The sequence below is a fragment of the Canis aureus genome, chromosome 11, assembly GCF_053574225.1.
Source record: "Canis aureus isolate CA01 chromosome 11, VMU_Caureus_v.1.0, whole genome shotgun sequence".
NCBI lineage: Eukaryota > Metazoa > Chordata > Mammalia > Carnivora > Canidae > Canis > Canis aureus.
This window is the reverse complement of record NC_135621.1, coordinates 40,715,770-40,738,139: the sequence shown is the minus strand read 5'-3', so window position 1 is coordinate 40,738,139 and position 22,370 is coordinate 40,715,770. Positions and strand designations below refer to the sequence as shown.

Here is a 22,370-nt window from a genome sequence, read left to right as displayed (position 1 = left end):
GTGGGTTCCCCAAGAGTATGACTGGGTCACTGGGATGCAAAGTCTTGCCCTTCAGGCTGTTAACTCTCCAATTGTTCGTGTATCCATTCAAACACATTTATTAAATAACATCTCTTCATTTCTCCCCCAAGTCAGTAGCAGGAGAGAATTTCTGAGGAAAGGAACAGGCACGTCTAGCTCCTCACAGGAACACCATATCCACGCTCCTTGCTTTGCTCAGTATTTTGGGGTTGTGGGTTGTATGTCTGCTCCAGCTGCTCCAGCAAGAATACCGTAGTCCAGAAGGTTAAATAACAAGCATTTCTTCATCGTGGTTCACGGTTCTGGGGGCTGGATTGTCCGAGCTCAGGGAGCCAGCAGAAATGGCTTGCTGACCGCAGTCTTCTTGTTGTACACCCACACAGCTGAGAGAAATCGTTTCTTGTGGCTCTTCTTACGGGGGCACTAATCCTATTCATGGGGGCTCTACCCTCATGACCTAATCACCTCCCAAAGTCTCTACTTCCTAATACAGTTACAGTTGGGGTTAAGTTGCAGCACATGAATTTGATGGTTAATTTTACGCGTAACTTGCCTAGGCTATGGTGTCCAGTTGTTTGGACGAACAGTAATATAGGTGTTGCCATGGAGGTGTTTTGTAGACCTGGTTAACATCTGTCAGTTAAGAGGCACCTGGGTGGCTCAGACAGTTAAGAGTCTGACTCTTGGGTTTGGCTCAGGTCATGATCTCAGGGTTGGAGGAGTGAGCACTGCCCCCTCCGACAGGCTCCACACTAGGCTCTGCGTTCCGCATGGAGTCTGCTTGAGATTCTCCCTCTCTCCCTCTTCCCCTTCCTCCACTCGCACATACTCTCCTCTAAAAATAAAATAAATAAAATCTTTTTTTAAAAAAATCTATAATCAATTGACTGAGTAAAGCATATAACCCTCCATAACCAGGTGGGTCTCGTGCCATCAGCGGGAGGCATTGAGGCAAAAACTGAGGTTTCTTTGTTTTTTGGGGGTTGGGTTTGTGTTTTGTTTTGTTTTGTTTTTTCAGAAGAGGAATTCTGCCTCCAGACTATAACATAGGAATCCTGAGTGTGTTTCTAGCCTGCTGGCTTGCTCTACGGATTTCAGACTTGCCAGTCCCCACAATCACAGGAGCCAATTTCTTAAAATAAATCTCTTTTTATAGATCTCCTACAAATTCTGTTTCTTGGGAGACCCCTGGCTGATGCGATGGACAAATCAGGCAGTCCTGGGGGAGGGATGAAGGATCTGGCATTTCTGCTAACGGAAGTGGTTCAGTCATTAAACCCTGGGTGTGGTCAAATCTGGAGGAAGCTTCCAGGTCAATTCCTAGCATCACCTGGAGAGTCCCTGAGGGATGAGGAGAAAAGTGTGTCCAATGACAGAGGACAGAGGGGGCTTGGCAGGTTAGTGCCTTCCTGTAGAGAAATTCAACAAGGCCAGAACAGCCCATCCTGAGGGGCTCTGGGCTGGAGAGACTCCAGGCTTTGAGGGGACTCGATGACCCTCAGTGAGTTCAGAGACTCAATGCCATCTTGTCACTGGCCAGGGGGAGGGAGGAGGCCAGTGGATAAAAATAAATCTCTGGGGCAGCCTGGGTGGCTAAGCAGTTTAGTGCCGCCTTCAGCCCAGGGTGTGATCCTGGAGTCCCAGGATTGAGTTCCACGTTGGGCTCCTAGCATGGGGCCTGCTTCTCCCCCTGCCTGTGTCTCTGCCTCTCTCTCTCTCTCTCTCTGTGCCTCTCATGAATAAATAAATAAAATCTTTTAAAATAAAGAAATAATAAATAAATAAATCTCTGGGTACCTTAATATGACCTTGAACTACAAAAAGAGTGATTAAGCCCTTGGTTCCCTTATAGGTTTTAGAAGTCTCAAGTCTCAAGGACTTGAGAGCCATAGAGAAATTACATTTAACAACTTGTGCCAAAACTTTAAACCTGAGGTCAGCTGACTGGCTCGTGGACCAAATCTGGCATGCCTCTTGTTTTTGTATGTCCTCTTGCAAGAGAGGATTTTACATTTTTAAAGTTGGGGGGAAAAAAGCAAAGAAAATAATTTTTATGAATATATTATGAAGTTCAGTTATCAGTGTTCATAAAGTTTTATTGGAACACACCTTTTCTGTTATATATAGTCTTTGGCTGCTTTTGTACTACTTGACAAAACTGAGTAATTGGGACAGAGACCACATAGCACATAAAGCTGAAGTAGTTAGTATCTGGTTCCTTACTGAGAAAAGTTTGCGGAGTCCTGTACTGAATCATCACAAAACCTTTAGTCTCTGTGGTAGGGTTATAATCAGTGTGCCATGTCATAGTTCCACAGTGTGATGAAGTACCGAAATACAAAAACATATAAATAAACAAACACACATATACACACATATGTAAAATCATAGATGTTTTCAACTCGAGAAAATTGCAAGAAAAATATTTTAAAAAACAATAAAAATATTTTAATAAAAAAATGGCTTCCTGACTCAAAGAGGAACGTGCCCCCAAACTGGGGAAAGTCCTAAACTCTATATTGAAGGGTCGCTGGGTGCTTTGAGCTTATTGCCACAAGGCGACTGAATGACGTCACAGAAGGGGCAGATGATTACCGAAGACTGGTTTTACGGGTGGCAACACCAAGGCCAAAATCAAGACACACCTTCACCTGTCAGGGACACAGAACCAGGTTCTGATGGGGTCCCCCTGTCCTCTGAGAGGTCACCTTGCATTCCCCAATGACATCGTAAGCATAGGCGAATCTAAAATCATTCCTCCATGGAGAGATCAAACACAACATCGTCACGCTCTTGGTATTTCCAAATGCAACACTCTCCCTAGTAGTTCTAAAGTTTGCGGGCTGCCCAAGTAGAATTTAGAAGAGAAAGGGAACAGAGACGTCTGGGTGGCTCAGCGGTTGAGCGTCTGCCATTGACTCAGGGCATGATCCTGGATTCCTGGGATCGAGTCCTGTATCAGGTTCCCCACAGGGAGCCTGCTTCTCCCTCTGCCTGTGTCTCTGCCTCTCTGTGTGTCTCTCATGAATAAATAAATACAGAAGAAGGAGGAGGAGGAGGAGGAGGAGGAGGAGGAGGAGGAGGAGGAGGAGGAGGAGGAAGAGGAGGAGGAGGAGAAAGGGAACAGCAAGCATAGTTAGCCTCCTGTTCCAGATCCTGGCCCCTTCTCTCTCGTTTTTGGCCTGAGAGACTAGAACCATAATTTTGTAATGCACTCCAGCTAGTTGATAGATTCATTTTCTGCAATTGGGAGAATGCATCTGATCCAGGTGGGGTATACAAATCCAGGGTATGGAGGAGTTTTGGAAATCCTTAATATCGCCCAGAAAAAAACTCTAGATGGACAGAACAAGACCATAGTGCACTGGCCTCAGGTAATATTTGATTAGTGAATGAATGAATAAGTGGATCAGTAAGCCAATCCAGATGTCAGAGCTCTGACATCAGCTGGAGAAGAGCAGAAGGAGTAACCTTTGAGGTTGGCAGTGTGTCAGCGGGCTGGCAGGGGTCCAGGTAATTGTCTGGGCTTGGACTCCTGGAAAATGTTCCAATGACACGCTTCCATAGTGTGCTGAGAACTGAGGTAGGGGAGAAGTCATTTCATTTCTTTTTTTTTTTCCTAAAGATTTTATTTATTTATTCATGAGAGATACAGAGAGAGAGAGAGAGAGAGGCAGAGACACAGTCAGAGGGAGAAGTAGGCTCCCTGTGGGGAGCCTGATATAGGACTCGATCTCAGGACTCTGGGATCATGACCCAAGCCTAAGGCAGATGTTCAACCGCTGAGCTAGCCATGCATCCCTCTTTTCTTTTTTCTTTTTTTAAGAGTTTACTTATTTATTAGAGAGAGAGAGAGTGAAGGAGAAAGCAGGAGTGGGAGAGGGAGGAGGGGAGCCAGAAGTAGACTCCCCATTGAGCAGGGAGCCCCAAGAGGGGCTCGATCTCAGGATCCTAGGATCGTGGCCTGAGCCAAAGGCAGGTGTTTAACCAACTCAGCCACCCAGGTGCCCTGAAAAGTCATTTCTTAATTCACACCTGGAAACCTGGGCGTAGGAGCTACCAACAGAGCAAGTAGCATGCGTCTTCCTCCCAGAGCTCTGCTATATCCTGGACCATCACTGTTGCTGTTTGTTTGTCTGTTTGTTTTGATTCTCTTGCGGCTGCATCTCTGCCTTCAGGATCAGGGAAGATATTTTTCAGAGTGTGCTTGGTAGCCACACTCCTCCAACATCCTCCCCATTATATGTGGTAGCTGGTACAAAGAGTCATTTGGGCACAGAAATCACCTAAAGCAAAATTTACAAGAGCCAGAGGATGCGGTTACAATTCAGTCTGTGGCTAAAGTATTTATGGAAGAAGAGCTATCTATTGACATGCCATGCTTGCTGGTGGGATCTGCCACAGGCTGCATTTGCTGATTTGCTACCTCATCATCCACGCTGGTGTGCAGGCTGGAAACCACCCTTGTGTCCTCATCCGTCACATCCCACCCAACACCAGTTCCTGTCTTTGGTCCACATTGTCCTCTCCAGCCATCTGAAGAGATTAGAGCGTAGACAGCCAGTGTCCAAGCACCAGTCCTATGAATCAAGGTTCCATGACCTCACTCCTGTATGACGAGGCCCAACCAAGACACTTTGAAAAGCAGGATGGAAAACGAGGACAGAATTACCTACCATAAATGCACTGTTGGGGAAGAAATTTTCCTTTACCGTTAAGTTTCTTCCAGGCTATTCTATGTTACTTAAAGTTGTTGGAAGCACAAACCTGTAACTTCTGTCCCTGAAATCTTAGCTTGTTCAGTCATCACACCCACAAACCAGACAGATGAAATCACAGCTGACAAATGAGGAGGTGTGGCCCCTGAGGTTCAACAACCCAGCACCCAGCTGCGGAGTCAGGCTTCAGGGATCCAAGACGGCGAGACCTAGAGCCTTGGCTCCTGTGCAGTCAGCGTGGAAACAGTGTCCTGGGAAAGTGCCTAGAGCAGTGCCAGGCACAGAGTGGACTTGGTAACCAGTATTTGTTATAACTTCTAAACAACGGTTGATAGATTCGGGCTCAACTGACAAGTAGAAAAATACACCTCATGTCAGATTCATTCACAAACCTCTGGTGGTTCAAGACATCCAAGTACATGGAGCCCCCTTGAGAGCGTGGGGAGGGCTGGGGCTGGGACCACAGGGCCCCCCCACCTTGCATTTTCAAAGGTGGTGAGCTTTTCTCCTCCGCTGGGAGGAAAGTCACTGAAGCTTGTGTTTAATTAACAAAACACTGCCTGTTGGGGGACGCTGAGAGTTTTCACTACACTCAGCATCCAAATTGTGTTCCTCTTAGCCATACGCCTCTCCTTCTGTGTAAGTTCTCGTTGCTAGATGAGGCGGTAACTCCTCATGGGTTGGGACATTTTATATTTAGTGTATCTGATGTGAAATACTGCCGAAAATATGACACAGGACGTTAGTTTTTTTATGATCTCTTTTAAAGCTTCCTTTATGGAGTACCCAAGAATGTTCCAGATGGGCCCCTATCCCTCTGCATGTCTTTCCGTGAATGGACGGTGGCCCCAGACAGAACGTGGATCGCTGTCTTTGTGATTTCCCCCGAGCTATGAGCATTCGGGCAGCTCGTGTGACCTCAGGGAGCTCTGCCTCGGCCCCCGCACCCCGTCTGCAGCGCAGCCTGATGGCCGGGGCGGGTCCCCCTGCGAAGCTCCTAGCATAGCCCCTGCGCAGCACGCCCCTAAAATGATCCCATCAGTTCCTTTGCGCGGCTCTCTGCCTCCTCCCATTTTGCTGTTCTCGTTATTCTAGCGGTCCCCCCGGACAGAAGCCAGCGACACGTGGAGGGCGCCCCGCGACTGCTGTCCTGACGCCCTCCCGCCCCTGGAGGCCCTCGGATTCCCCTCGCCCCGCCTCCCCCCGCCCCGCAGGAGGCAGGTTCCCCGCGATGACGCGCGCGCCATCTCCTGGTCACCTCCGGGACGAACACACGTAGTTTCTCAGGGTTTTCGAACCACGGGAACCGCGGAAGTCAAGGACTGTTACTGCACACATTAAAGAGAGCTGGGCAGGGTAGCAAGTCAAAGAGCTCTCAGCTTCTTTGTGTCTTGGCATCTTTGTTTAAATGTATGGCAATACCGTGGAGGACAGGCGAAATGATAGAATTCTTTGTCTAACAAAATGACCTCTATCTGAAGAGGTGAGGGTGTTTTTTTGTTTGTTTGTTTGTTTTAGTGTTAAAATGTTGTAGAAAACAGCAAATGATGATTCCACGGGGAGCCTGTAATTAATATGGGTGTTTTGGATCAGATGGGCTCGTGAGTGGTGTTGAATGAGGTTTACTTCTCCTACTCCCCAATCTACTCTCTGCGCCCAAAGCAAAGCAGAACCAGTCTTCGATGTAGTAGGGCTTTCTGAGCAGTGATGATGTTGCCTCCCTAAACAATGCATTTCTTCATGAACCGGGTGGTATGTGTATGGGGAACGCAGTCACTGGGCACCCTCTTCAGATGCCACCACCTCTCACTTCAGGAAAAAGCTGGCCCAGCCATTCCAATAACGTAGGGTAACCACGAAACAGACACTTTTCCCCCAGCAAAGCACCAAGGAGAGGAATCCTTTTCAAGGGGAGGACACCTTTGTGCAGAGAGCAATCGGGGCAAGGATGCAGAAAGGAACGGCCTCCAGAAATGGGTGTGGTGAGGGAAGCCTGTCTTGGGAATGACACAGCCAAGAAGTCCCCTAGGCCTGCCTGTGAAATCAAGCTGCCACTAGCAAGTGAGACAGGTGGGAGCGTTGAGAAAGTCCCTATAATTTTAACTACGTGAAGCGTAGGATGTGTCACCCCTGCCCAGACCCTGACCTCCCATCACTCACCGCAGCTTGTTATAGTTGTACGATACAGCTATATTTGTGTCTTAAACCAAAGATGCATTTTTGGGTACCTGAGCCCCTCCTTAAATGTCCTTTGAAGTCAGCATACCACATTGCACTGTGGTGCGCACACAACTTCCTGATAGGAACCGGAAGGCATTTCTCCCTTATGTGCAAATAATAAAGGTCTATGATCACGTTAATTCATTAACAGAAAGATACTAATAAATAACTATTGTCATGTAAACCTCACAATTTTGACGAAATGTTCTCAACTGTTTTATTTTTCGCAGTTCCTAAGGCAACTTACTTCATTCAGTTTGTTTTAAATGTACATTTCAGTATTAATCCATATTGGCCATTACACTATGAACTAGAATGGACAAAGCAAGGCTTTCTAGGCACTGTTTTTTTTTTTTTTTTTTTTTGAGACAGAGAGAGAGAGAAAGAGAGTGCACACGCGTGTGCTCGTGGGCGGGGCGGGAGGAGGGGCAGAGGGAGAGAATCTCCACAAGTCTCCCCTCTGGCCACTGAGGGTGGTGCCCCACGCTGGGCTCGAGCTCATGACCCTTGGATCATGACCTGAGCAAAATCAAGAATCTGATTCTTAAAAGACTGAGCCACCCAGGCACTTCTCTATGGGCATTTTCAATTGAATTTTTGTTTATGTGTTTGTTTAATGGCTGAAGCCAATTTTTTATTTTCTTAATTTACATTTCTTTTCTTTTCTTTTTTAAGATTTTTTAAAAATTTATTTATTCATGAGAGGCACAAAGGAGAGAGAGGCAGAGACACAGGCAGAGGGAGAAGCAGGCTCCATGCAGGGAGCCCAACATGGGACTTGATCCCAGGACTCCAGGACCACGCCCCCAGCTGAAGGCAGGTGCTAAACCGCTGAGCCATCCAGGGATCCCTATATTTCTTTCTTGGATAAAATCCTTCCAGCCAAGACTGTATCCCCTACGGCTGTAGATCCTTGCCTCCACACCCTGGCAGCAATTCTTACCTATTCACATGGAAACTTTGCTCTGCTTCTCCAGCCCAGGCCTGTCCTGAGCAGCAGAGCCACCCGAACATTAGACTGCCGCCTCAGCATCAGTGGATTTTGCAAACTCAACACCATTTTCATGGTTTTTCCTCCCCTTCATGCACCTCCCCTCCCACGCACCTTACACACCAAACTTGTGTTCCTATCTCACCAGGAAGTGGCAGAAGCTGAGAACCAGCAGGCCTCCCTAGGCTCCACCCTCTTGTAAAACCTCAGCTTCAGGTCAGGTCCCTTGGCTGTGCATTTGAATCTTCAGTTCACTCTTTTTTCTCCAGCTCCATGACCATTACCCTAGTTCTATCACTTGGGTTTTTTAAATTATCATTTTTAAAAGAACTTTACTTACTTATTTGAGAGAGAGAGCACAAGCAGGGATAAATAATCTCCATAAAGGAAGCTTTAAAAGAGATAAATAAATGAGTGGCAGGGAGAGAAGGAGAAGCAGGCTCCCCACTGAGCAGGCAGCGACATGGGGTTGATTCCAGGACCCCCGGATCATGACCTGAGCTGAAGTCAGATGCTTAACCGACTGACCCAGCTAGGTATCCCAGTCCTATCATTTCTTGGTTTTTAAATGTAATTTTAATTTTTAGCACATATTTTTAAAAAGATTTTATTTATTCATGAGAGACACAGAGAGAGAGGCAGAGACATAGGCAGAGGGAGAAGCAGGCTCCTTGTGGGGAGCCGGATGTGGGACTCGATCCCAGGACCCTGGGATCACGACCTGAGGCAAAGACAGACACTCAACCACTGAGCCACCCAGGTCCCCCAATTTTTAGCACATATTTTAATTGATAATACCCCAAATCAGAAGGTATAGAACCATCTGCACTGAAAAAATTCCTTCCCCCCAGTTCTCTAGCCAATCTGTAACTGTCCCTCATGCAACTCATGCTACCTCGTCCCTGTGTGTCCTTCCAGAGAGTGTAACATATCCAATTACTCTACTATGCATCTTGGCTTATTCTAATTAAGGAATTTATTTGATGCTCGTTCCACAAAGAGCTTCTTTTGTCTTTGAACAATTGCATGTCATCCTATTAAGAAATAAACCGCAGTTAAACTAGTCTGTTATTGACAGGCATTTAGGTCATTGCCAATTTTTCCGTATCTATGAAGTAAATTCCCAGCAGTGAAGTTACTAAGATTAACTAAGAATAAAGCCACCATCATTTCTCCTGGAAGCAATAGCTTTCTAGCTGGTACTCTTATCTACTCTTTCTTTTTTTTTTCTTAGGGTTTTATTTTTAAGTAATCTCTACATCTAACATGGGGCATGAACTTACAACCCGGAGATCAAGAGTCATGTGCTCTTCTAACTGAACCAGCTAAACCCCCTTCCCTCATTTACTCTTGACCTCCTGTGATCTTTACTCTACAGCCAGAGTAATCATTTTTCCTTTCAGGTGTCCATTGTCCCAGCACCATTTGTTGAAAAAGACTCTTTCCCCTCATTGAACTGCCTTACACTGTTGTCTAAAACCTATTAGCTCTACCTCTCTCTGTATCGATCTCTATATGGATCTCTATTTCTGCCTCTGAGCTCTATTTTGATACATTGACCTTTATGTCTATCCATACATATATTTCACAGTTCTGATTACTAAAACTCTTGCTGTTGTGAGTCTTTTCTATTTCAATATAATTTTAGAATTAGCTTGTCAATTTCTATTAAAAAAAATCTGCTGGAATGTTGATTAGGACTGTGTAGAGTCTACATAGATCAAGTTGATGATTTGGGGGGAAATCAACTTGCGGAGAATTGTATCTTGATAATATGGAGTGCTCCAGTTGATGACATAATATATGACTGTTTTTATGTAGGACTTCTTTAGCTTCTTGCATTGATACTTTGTATTCTGTAGGGTATAGAAGCAGTGACACCTCCAGCAGCAACAGCACAGCTAGGGCCATGTCTTGGTCTTGGCTCACCATCTCCAACAAGAGGAATAGGGCCCCTTAGGAGTGCCTGGTTGACTCCAGGATTGGGGCATAGATGATACAAGGAGGAAGAAGAGGGAGGAGGAGGAACTAAAAGAGGAGAGGAGAGGATGAGGGAGGAGGAGAAGGAGGAACAAATTGGAACAATCTGAGGGAAAAAAATTAAGTTTAAAGTATTGGATTATAACACAAAGAAAAAAATAAACATCTCTAAGTCCACATTGATATCAATATGTTATTAAATAGTAGTCATTAGGGACAACTCTTCCTTATAGAAGATTAATAAATAAACAATTAATTATTAATACAGAAAATTAATTAGTAATATAAATAATACACAATGCATTGTTTATACAATGCAAAATATGAATAATATAATGATTAATGAATAATAATAAATAATTATTAATTAATAACTAATAAATGTAGAAGGATTCAGAGAAATAAAAAATCACCACTAGAATACCATAGTAGTAATTGCTTGCAGGAAAGATCCTCAACAAATGCTAAAATTAGTAGACATAATTTTAAGGAGAAGCAGGATTTGGCATAGCCTTTAAGTATCACTCCCCAAACATTTACTAATAACTGTAGTTAACAGTAATTAATTATTATACTTGACATATTCTTTGATACTCCTCCCTCCATGGATCTTAACTCTCCTCAGCCTCAGTGTAGTCAGGACTTATTCACTTGTAAATATGAGTTTGAAAAAAGGAAATAGTAATTTTACATTAGGAAAACCTGGCATGCATCACCTTAGCTGCATTATCAAAGTTCTAGTGTCATTGGTAATAAGATGTTTTGCCAGCGTGTACTTCCAATATGATGCCTTGAGAAGGGCCCACCACTTCTGTGATCTTCTCCCCGGAATCTTCAGTCTTATCATGACGAAATATCAGACCAATCCAAACTGGGGGATTCTATAAAACACCTGGCCAAGGACATCTGTGTGGCTCAGCTGTTGAGCATCTACCTTTGGCCCAGGGCATGATCCCAGGATCTGGGATGGAGTCCCACATCAGGCTCCTTGCCGGGAGCCTACTTCTCCCTCAGCCTATGTCTCTGCCTCTCTCTCTCTCTGTCTCTCTCTCTCTGTCTCTCATGAATAAATAAATAAAATCTTTTAAAAATAAATAAATAAAATGCCTGGCCAGTACATTTTAAAGTGTAAGGTCACGAAAGACAAGGACAGAATCAAAGGCTGTCACAGACTGTAGGAGACTCAGGAGACAGGAGGACCCCACACAGGGGCCAATCCTGGTTGGATCCTAGAATAAAAAAGGCCAGTAGGACAAAAACTAGGGGGGAATCCAGAAGATGCCTATCATTTAGTTAACAGGATTGTGCTGATGTTAATTTCTTAGATTTGAAACTTGTACTGTGGTTGTTCAAGGTGTTAACACTGGAAGCTGATTGGAGGGGTTATAGGAATTTTCTGTTTTATCTTTGCAATTCTAGGTCTACAATTATTTCAAATAAAAAGTTAAAAAAAAATCAGGCAATAATTATGGAGCCAAGGGAGATTCAAATATCAGAGTTACCCTGACAGAGATTTAAAAATAACTATGATTAAAATGTCATGAAATTAGATGACAGGGTGAAGACTGTAAACAGACAAGTAGAAACTGTAAAATAGAATCAAATGGAAATACTTGAAATAAAAGGGACAATAACTAAAATGAAAAACTTAATGGATGTATTTAACAATAGATCAGACAAATTTGTATTAAACAGTTCAGAAGAGAGAAAAAAGGAAAAAAGGACTAAAAAAAAAAAAAAAAAACCTCAGAAAAGAGAATGAAAGATGTCAGACACAGTAAAAAAAAAAAAAAAAAAAAAAAAATCTAGTGCATGTGAAATCATACAAAAGCAGCCTCCTCCTCACTTCTCCACAGCATGCCTTTCTGATCCCATCTTATCAAGTGATCCCATCTTTTGTCACCCTCAATTAGAGGAACAAATATAAAACTTAAATATTTAATATTAATTGATATTAATAGTATTAATATAAACAATATCCAAATATCATTTAAATGTAAATAACACAGTCAACAAACAGATAATGTTTATTTAAAATGTGCTATATATGGGGCACCTGGCTGATTCAGGTGGTAAAGCATGTGCAACTCTTGATCTTGGGGTTGTGAGTTTGATCCCCATGTTGGGTGTAGAGATTACTAAAAGAAATAAATGAACTTTTTAAACAAAGCACTTAAAATGTGCTATATATGCTGGACACTTTTGCTAGGTGCTTAACCTATCATAGCTAGCAAGTAAAGAGCATTTACTATGTGCCAGGCACTTAACTCCATTACAGCCTCTAGACTAGCCCTGCCCCCTCCAAACTTCAGTGGGCCACCAGTGCAGTGGGCTCCCTGCAAACCGGAAGCCAGGGGGCGGGAAGTTATCCTTACTGCCTCCACTTTTTAGAAAGAAAAATGTAAGGCCTCAAGCATTTCAGTTGTTCACCCAAGTGAACACCAGGAGGAGTTGAGGTCCCAACCCCAGCAGCCTGGTGCCAGAGCTTGGGCTCTCAGGTCCTGCTGCATTCATGATGGCCCAGCCTGATTCAAGGCAAGGAAGCTAGGGGCTGAAGCTGGCCTAAGTTTCTGGCCATGCCTATTGCTCTTAATAGGATACAGCACATTCTCTAGGGTCTCACTGGGGGCTTAGAACTGCCATGACTAAAGCCTACAGGGGAGTTTAAATGATTCATGCAATGGAAGGAAAGGAAAGTTTGGGGAACTACAGCAGCCAAGTGCAAGGTAAAGGGCCTAGACCATTGGGAACCATTCCTGGGAGGAAAGGGAAATGAAGGAATTTGTATTTTCTTCCTGGAAAGACTTGATGATTTCATGAGATCAAAGCCTTGGACAGTGAGGGCTGATAAAATAAAAAGAGGTTTCAAAGCATGCTCTGCGAGGCGAGAGTTTCAACATACAGATTATCTTAGCCCTCCACCCTGAAGGGTGTGCATCGGGTTGCCTTTTCCCAGGCCACTCATGACAAATTAGGCCTTCAGCTCCTTCTAGCTCCAGTCCGTTGCTTTCATTTTCTTCTAATAACAACAAAAGGCGCATCTGCTCCTTCACCCTGAGATAGAAAACAAAACAGCATTCACACACACTGGATGCCTCACAGTGCTGGTGTCTCAGAAGTTGGGGGATGCTATGACGCCACGTTGTGCTTTCCTTAATGCATTGTTTAATCAAATGTGCTGCAGTTACAAAGTCATTTGACTTTCTTGAGTTCTACATTTTATTTTTTAAACATTTATTTATTTATTTATTAAAGAGAGAGCAAGAGAGCAGAGGGGAGGGGCAGAAGAAGAGGGAGAGAGAGAATCCCAAGCATACTCCCCCTGAGCACAGAGCCAGAAGTGGGGCTCCATCTTATGATCCCAAGATCACAAGCTGAGCTGAAATCAAGAGTCAGACGCTTAACCCACTGAGCCACCCAGGCACCCCTCTTGGGTTATGTATTTTAGAAGCCACAATGACTCAGAAGGTCTTGCTTTTGGGTAAGATGTGAGTGCCTACATTCTTTAGGCAAACCTTCCAGAATGCAGAGAAGTCAATCACTTGTTGATGTTTCAGAGCTGTAGATCATATCCTGGCAAGCACAGGCCAGCACCACTCACCTCGTGTTTCCACCTGGGTGGATTTACCAAGGATGCTGAGGAAGGAGGAGAGACCAACGTGGTCTGGCTGGAAAGGCTGGCAGTCAAAGCTGTCAGAGTGGCAGGAGCCCATAAGGCAGAGGCTCCCAAACTTAGTGGGCCCAAGCATGTCCAGGGGAGCTTGCTAACGTGCAGAGTTTGGGAGGAGCTACTTCTAGAAACTCTGATGCCATCCATCATTCTGGAGTGGGCCCAGGTGATTTGACAAGAACTGGGGCCACAGTAAAGCCAGCCCAGAGGAGAACAGATATGGGAGGTGGAGACCCATGGAGTTCTTGTAATGTCCTTTGAACCACGGGAGCAAGACCCAATGAATCTCGTTCCTTAATGTGTCTTTAATTTGCAACAGAAACAGTATTGCTATAGTAAATAGTGAGGCTTGTCCAAGCAGCATCAGGAGCAGCTGGCCTGGACAGAGAGAGATCTGGAGCTGGTGAGAAAGAGTTTGGTGGATGCCACAGGGGAGCAAAAGCTGGCAGCCGCTTGTGGGATCACAAGGACACTCCCCTCTTTGGCAATGCCCAGGGCCCCTGGGGGCTCTCTGCGGGGAGGCAGGGAGGTTCTGGGTGCGCAGGGAGGGACAGAACAGGAATTAGAGGCCTTAGTGTCAATGTCACATGTGCCTCTGCAGCTGGCAGGCATTTGGGAACTGGGTCTGAACTTGGCCCACTGCAAACCGCCCCCTCCCGCCCCCACAGGACTCCACTTCCTGGGCTGACTCCTAGTTATTCTACAACTTCAACTTTTAAAGGACCAAATACTCCCTTCTAATCAACATCAGCCTATTTTCTACTGCAAATAAGCTGTTGGGAGTGATTGCTTGAATGAATTTTTCTACCCTGGGGCTGAGAGCAGCTGGCTACAGAATTTGTGGGTCCAGTACAAAAATGAAAATGTAGAACTTCTTGTTCAAAAGAGAGGAATAAGGTCCTGTTGACAGTATTAAAATAAATATAGAGTTTTTTCCTTTCTTTTTGTGGTCTCTCAACTTGTCATGGTATCATCTGCTATATAATGTCATTGTAAAGGAAGATGGCAATATTACATTATTAGCATGAATTTTACTGTTCATACTTATATTGTACAATGCTGGTTTTAAATGCAAATATAAGGATTTAACTCATATTTGAAATCTCCAAAATAATCCAATTCAGATTACATAGCTCATACATGTATATTTCCTTCATAACAGAACAATGGAAATGCTATACAAACCTAAATCTACTGGGTTTTATTTCACTTCTTCCTACATGAATATTCATTCTACCAACACTATATATTTTTAAAGATATTACTGATTTATTTATTCATGAGAGACACAGAGACACAGAAAGGCAGAGACAGAAGCAGGCTCCCTGTGGGGAGCACCAAGGTTGGACTTGATCGCAGGACCCCAGGGTCATGACCTGAGCAAAGGCAGACGCTCAACCACTGAGCCACCCAGGCACACCCTACCAACACTATTTTTAAAGTAAGGAAAGACCAGAAGAAAGAGGAGCTGTAAGCTGTCTTTCCCTCCTGGGTTATTTTCATCACAAGTGGGACAACAGTAAGAAAGGAAGTGGTAGGGTTTGTTGATTGTGTTTCTGAGAATGCTAATTGCCCTCAATTCGCATTAGAAGGTAGTTCAGATTCAAACAGAGAGGCGGGCTGCTGGGGGCTCTCGGGACACCCCCCCCCCCCCTCAGTCAATGGTAGATACATTCAACTTGTACTTCTTTGAGTCTTGCTGAACTCCCATGAGTGGGTCCACGAGAATTCTGTCCTCATGGGACATTCTGAGCACGCGACCCTCCCTGGCAGGGGTCACCTGCCCGTGGAGCCAGTCAACATGATTTGCGCAGTGCAGGAAAAATGGTAGAGAGAAATTTACTACTTTCAGCAGATCAGACCAAGATTCATGATGACCTTCAACTGAGTAATTCTACTACAGCCAAATCAATGCTAGTTAGATGTTAAGGTGATGGTAACTTGTCATGTCAATTATTTGCCAATTTCTTTTGTGACCTAAAATTTGCTCAAAGCATTTCCTAAAATGAGACAAAATGAACAACAAAAATGGTAATATATCCCATTTTATTATTCTCTTCTTGCATAATTTCATTATATGACCAGTGCCTTAAATAGCAAGATTATAAAGCTTGTTATCAAAAATAAAGGTGGGCTTATATCATTGCTTTTTCTCTGATCTGATTTTTTAAAACTCACATTAAAAATTAAACCTTACTTTAAGACTGCAACTTTAAAACAGATTTCTCTTGAATTGTTGAAAATGATATTAGTCTTCTAAGGAAAAACATGAACACTCCTGAAAAACGCAACACCACAACACACATGACTAAAGTGTAAGTTGCAGATTTTTAGAAAATAAAAGACCTCAGTTCTTTTATCTCTGTTCTAAGAGAAATAAGAACTTTTTATAAGGCAAAATTATTTCTGTTAATGAAGGAAGAAAAAAAAATCCTTACCTATTGACATTTCACGGGCAAAGGGAAAATTCTCATTTTCCCCCTGCTGAATGCTATGGACAGAACATTAGCCAAAGGAGAAAAGCAGGTCTGCACAGATTGTGTGGGAACTTCCACCAGCTGTTATCAAGAACTGCTCTGGACACCTGCAGAAACTGCTTTCAGAGGAGAGCCAAATACCTTTTAGAGATTTAGTTAATCACACCAGAATCTGAAATGCCCTATTCCTCTTTAGGTGAACTGAGAACCTTTTCTTTCTAACCAGGACAAGTAATTCACTTTAAGGACCACTCGGGGATTTATAGTAAGTATTGTTTCTGACATGTCTAAAAGACAATGGTGTGTTAGTATCTTGCCAACATTGCCCTTTTGTAGAACATGACTAGTAAGGGGTGAGCGCCATCTCCTACCTGTCATTTCCCTTCCCTTTTTGCACCAAGCTTCTCACACAGCCCCTTGGTGTGCCTCTGGTTCACAGCTGAAGTATGTCAGCAGGGTGGTGTTTAATGCTCTGGATCCTGGGAAATCTTGGCAAAAACCCAGGTGCAATAGGAGGGTGGGAAAAGCTGTCCTCAGCATCAGTGAAGCTCTGCAAAGTCATTCAGTAAACTTGCTCAGGTATGAAACCAGTGTCTGTCTACCTGTCTACAGGTACAGCTGCTGCTACTGGTAAATCTTCCCCCGGCATTTGTCAAAGTCAGATAGAAGGTGCTATTCTCTTTGTATGTGGCTCCATGAGGGAGGGGATCCAAGGGACCCATTCATGCTTGTTTTCTTCAAGTCATCTTCAGCATCTGCAGTCAAAATGACTACAGTTCTGACCTGTAAAATTGATTTTATTTTCAAGGCAGTGAGGATTTCAAAAGATATAGCTGCTATGCCTTTTAGAATAATCGCACCCATAGTTTACAGGGATGTTGATAGAAACACAAATATTTTTATGTCTGAGTCTCACTAAGATTTACTCCTTTATTTTTTTTTTTTTTTAACGTAAGTGGCACTGTGGGGAATGGAAAACAAAACCAGGCAAGGATAGTCCGATTCTAGGGTGTTACAATACAACGCAGGAGATGATGCCTGAAGGTAAATAAAAATGATGAAAGAAAGTGATAAGAGTCATAAAGCAGGTAGTATGAGGTATTGCTGGTGTTTAGAAAAGAGATTGTTTCTGTCTACAGGGATTCAGAAGGGCTTCACAGAGGAGCCAGAGCTTATGCTGGGTCTGAAAGATGGAGTGTCTGTAGGGTGTTTTCTCATACCACAGGCATAGTGTGTTTCTAAACACCAACTGGTTTTCCGATTCTCTGACACCGACTGGATGTTCTCCAATTCCATTCAATTCTGACATTAATGAGCTTGAGTTAGCACAGACCCCATAGGTTAGGGGGTCAGTCCCACAAAACTACTTCACTTTAGAGTTCAGTCGAGAGTCTCAGGATTTCTGAACAACTGGCTATAAATTTGAGAGCTCCCACAATCCCCTCCTCAGGTTTAAGAATTTTCTGGAATGACTCACAAAACTCAGGAAACACTTTGCTATTATTGGCTTATCATAAAGGATACAACTCAGGAGCAATCAGATGGAAGAGATGCACAGGGCAGGGAATGGGGTAGGAGGCCATAGAGCTCCCACACCCTCTCAGGTCACGCCACCCTCCTAGCACATCCACATACTCAACCCAGGGGATCCTTGAACCCTGTCGTTTAGGCGTTTTTCTGAGGTTCCATTACATAGGCATGATTGATTAGATTATCGGTTGCGATTGAAACCATCTAGCCCTTGTCACCTCCCTAGTGATCAAGGGGTGGAGCTGAAGAGTCCAACTTTCTAGCCACAAGATAGATTTCTTTGGCAAACAACCTCCCCTCCACCTAGAGTCAATTCATTAGCTAAATTCAGGTGTGGCTTGCTCTAAGTAGCAAGGGAATCTCCCCTTATCACTAGCACTCACGAAATCCCAAGGGTTTTAAGGGATCTGTGCCAGGACCTGGGGACAAAAACCAAATAAATATTTGCCACAGAGTGATTTCAACACATTAACATAGAAACAGGAAGAACATGGCAGAGCTACCAGAACTTCGAACCCCACATTGGGAATGGCAAGTTCAGCTTGTGGTGTACAGTCCGGAAAGGAGTCTTAGCAAAACAAGTTGAAAAGGTTTAATTTAAATGATAAAGGGGCGTCACTGAAGCTTTTGAACCAGAGTGTGACTTGATCTTTCAATGGTCAGGACAATTATTCTGCAAGAGAATGCAAGGTGGAGCATGGAGGAGGGAGACAGCCGGTGGTGGTCAGGTGAGAGTCAGTGAAGCTCTGAACAAGAATAGAGGTGATGGGAATGCAGAGAGCGGGGCAATTGTTTGGTGTGGGAACAAGAGAGGAGGGAGCTTTAGAATATAATCTGATGATGCAGATTTGGGGGGGGGGGTTGTTTCTTGTTTTTTGCCAGTTTAGATCAGAGGAGAGTCCTTTCCTGTGCACGGTCCTGGTACAAGGGGAAGAGGCTTCCCAATAGATATTTCCAAACTTTTGCATTTTCTTCTCTAAATGTGTCACTGCTCTGTCTTTTCTAGCTATGTGGCATTATAGGGAATTATTAGTGATCGCTTTATTTTTGCATTTTCAGAAATTTGTGGACAGGGCAGTTGACCTGATCTACTTTCAGAACTGGAATCTTTGGAGACGTCCGAAGTGCTCATTGCTAGAGCTCCTTATCTGGGGACATGCTGGGTATGCATGACTTGGTACTTTGAAATGATGGAAGAGGAAAGCTCTTCAGACCAAAACTTTCCTACAGTCCATAGTTTTCCACTGAAGACTCTGCCTGTAAATTTCCTGCTCAGTTGCTTGGTCATTGTGCCAACATGGAGGAATAATGGTGACTCTACTTCATGCTCTTCATTAGATCTGAGCTTCTGAAATTGACCTCAAGGGGAACAGATTTTGCCACCCCAAAATCAGTCTCTTTGGCATAAGGATTATTTTGAGCCAAAGGCATTCAAACCCCAGCAGATTCAGGAAAATCACTTTGCCACTCCTACACCTGAATGAGCCACTATTACCAGCAGATACCTCTCTGTCTAACTTATCTCCCTAACAGGGCAACCTGTATTTTCCAAACATCTCCTCTGCTTTCCTGTGAGTAGCCTTCCTTTCCATCGTACCCCTAGGCCCTTACCCCTTTCCTTAGTATAAGATGTTATATGAGCCTCAACTGCTTGGCTGCCTTTGGGTTTCACACTTTATAGAGCTCCTAAATGTATGAAATGCGTTTATTTTTCTCCTGTTAATCTGCTTTATGTCATTTTAATTATTAGACCGGCCAAAGACCTTCAAAGGGAAGAAGGGATATGTTTTCCTTCCCCGCAGATCTAATATTAGTGTTTCCCAAAATGTGTTATAAAGATGGGGAAATATTTTCTGAGTCAAACAAGCTTGAGCAATGCTGGGTTGGACAATGGAGACCGTTTACTTTGCTGTAGGACTTAGTCTTTGACACATCAATGTGCATTGTAAAGCCCTAAGGGGAGTACAGTCTGTTGCCCTTCCCAAATTTAGTTGATTAAAATCCACTTTTCATGCATCATATCTTAGCCTAGTGTCCTTAGGAAGTACCTACCTGCAATGTGCTTTGACATAGGAGTCCTCAGCTAGATGACCCAAAAGACCTGTGTACCCAGAACCTGTAAAACAAGGCATTTCCTAAGTTCAGAGCTGAGGGGCTGAGACAGATCTTCCTTTCTGCCAGTGCCGTGTCTGCGTCGCTGGGCCTGCAGCAGCCTGCACTGTCTCCCTTCCCGCGCATGATGCCGCGTGTGGTTTAGTCCCCAGCCTGTGGCTGAGCATGCTTGTTGCAATGGGACCCACAGGAGGGAGGAGGATGCAGAGGGGAACAAGGCAGTGTCTTAGAGTCCAGAGGCCTGAATTAGCAACACTAAGGTGCCTTTCATCAGCTTTCTGATCTTGGGCAAGTTGCCTAAGCTTTTTTGAGTCTCCTCTGAAAAATGAAGGTAAAAATCCACCGTACCATCTAATGTTACACATCACTTTCGTGTATGCCAGGCACAGTTCTAGACACTGGGATGCAGTGTTTACCCAATCCAGGGATTTTAAACACTGTAACAGTGGGGCTCCAGTTCATGCTCCATTGTCCTAGTTACTGACATGAGGAATCACGAATGAGTTCTTCACAATTTGCTCGCAAGGTGACATTAGTTATTGAAGGCAGAGAACCAACAATTTGGAGCTGAATTAAAGCCTGTGATGAGCACACAGCCCAGCTGCAGCATCATGAGGATTTCCAAACGCAGAATTCAGCCATCATATCTTGTCCCATTGCCCCAGGGAAGCAAAAACTGACAGATCAAGGCTCTTTTCCAGAAATGTGCAACAGAAAAGACAGCATTTCCCCTGACAAGTCTTCTATATCAAAGTGGCTCCACATAGAGGCTGAGGCTCAGTGGGAACACTGAAGTGTTGAGTGGAAAATGTGCTCTTCGAAGAGCAGAGCCAAGACGCTGACAGGATACAGGGTTCTGGGGAGATCCCCCCTGCACTGGGCGGCAGAAGGAGGGCAGTGAGGAGGGAGGATGCTTGTGGGCTCTGCCCCGTGTGCGTGCTCTGTTCCATGGTTCTTTCTCAAGGAAGCCATGGCCTGGGCTTACAGAGTGAACACACCATCAATTGATGTATTTTATCTCATATAATCCACACCACGGTGCCTCAATTCCTCTCTGTTCCGTGCCAGGGAAACTAAGGCTCAGAGACACAGTATGACTTGCCCAAGGAAGTATGAAGTTTAAATGACATATTAATAAGCTTCATCTATTAAATCATGTTTATTTCTACTGATTATACTACCTATATCAGGAAACGGAAACAGATGGCATACTCAAAAATAGGGTAATTCAAGGAGATTTCTTTACTCTGAGACTACTGATGAAGTTGTGGGTGAGCCTAGTATCATTTGGTAGCAGCCAAGCTGTTAGGCTCCTGGAAGAGGAGGTGAGAGTGGCTGCCCGGGCCCAGGAGGAGAGCTGCACAGAGCAGCTGTTTGCAGAGGAGGGACATAGTCGTGTCCAGGTGTCCCTGTGGGGAGGAACTACTCCCCTGCCATGGTCCCCCCGGCTCCCTCTCTCACTCCCTCCCAGTCCCTCCAGACCATCCTGAGCAGAAGCCAGGGGGCAAGGGACCCTTGATATGGCACATGGAGGTCAGCCCTGGGCACAGAATAGGGCAGAGAAGGGCAGGATCTGAAGGGTGAGGAGTAAAAATTAGCTCAGACCCACTTGGTAAAAATGTGGTAAGGCATTGCCTTAGTCTGGGATAGTAGATACAGACCAGCCCACTGACGAGTGTCCAGGGCCCCTCCCTGGGACATGCTGACTGAGCCCCTGCCATGTCAGAGAACACAGAAAAACTGTGTTGTCTCAGAACACAAAAGCTCTCTGAAGCTCGAGTGTTGGGAGGAGGCATCCCACGCCGGACCTAGGTCACTGATGAGACGCCTCCATTTCCACTCCAGGAGCAGAATTTCAGATGAGGGGATTCTAGACATGAATTCCACATCCATCTTACTTTTATGACTTCCAAGAACACAAGACTCTGCAGTTCAGACTCAAAGCCAACCCACCCGCATCTGGCCCCGCTTTGCTCTGAGTTGAGGAAAACCCTGTTTGCCTGTACATTTCCCCTGCCTCCTTGGCCCCCCTAAATCCTGGGCGCCTCTGTCCTTCCTCTTGGTGGTATCTGTGGTTCTGGGCACCTCTCCCTCCTTGCAAGGAGCCAACAGACCCAACTTTGTCAGATTCCACGTTTGTCTTGGGGCTTGGACGTGGGCAAAGGATCCAGGAGAAGTCTGGCTCACCCTTCTTCCTTCTACAGTGTAAGGTGATGACCAGTTTTTTAGATCTCTCTCAAGCTTTCAGGGAAGAGCCTGGGTACGGACCCTTGCAGGTAACCTGCTTCTTCAGTCTGGCATGTTCAGCAGGTTTCTCTTTTCCATTAGACTTTTCTGTGCCTGTGAACACTCACTCAAATGTGTGATTTTGTTCGTCCCTGTCTTACTTCGTGTTCTGTGAGGCCTTTCAGGTGGAGGTGAGGCTCCCCTGCCTCTCCATCTTCAGCCCTTCCAGAGCAGGTACTGGACCTGGAGAGATGGGAACAGGGCTGCGTCAGGCACCCCTGGGATGTGGGAGAGCCTGACGCCCCACCCGCTAGTTTGAGGGATTGCTTGGGTTTTCTGGATGCCTCTGAGGGAGTTCTCCAGTGCTTTCCTGACTCAGAAATTGAGCAGCAGCCCCCTCCACACACCTTCCTCAGCAAAGCCTT

The 22,370-nt window shown here is 44.7% G+C and overlaps 1 long non-coding RNA gene across 1 annotated transcript in view; it reads left to right on the top strand.

The window, feature by feature from the left end:
* The window catches only part of LOC144323044 (uncharacterized), a 32,250-nt gene extending 11,933 nt beyond the window's left edge, over positions 1-20,317 (top strand). The window contains exon 2 of the long non-coding RNA XR_013388589.1: positions 18,667-20,317. This is a non-coding gene — a long non-coding RNA (uncharacterized LOC144323044). The remainder of the gene's footprint in view (positions 1-18,666) is intronic.
* The last annotated feature ends 2,053 nt before the right edge of the window (positions 20,318-22,370 follow it).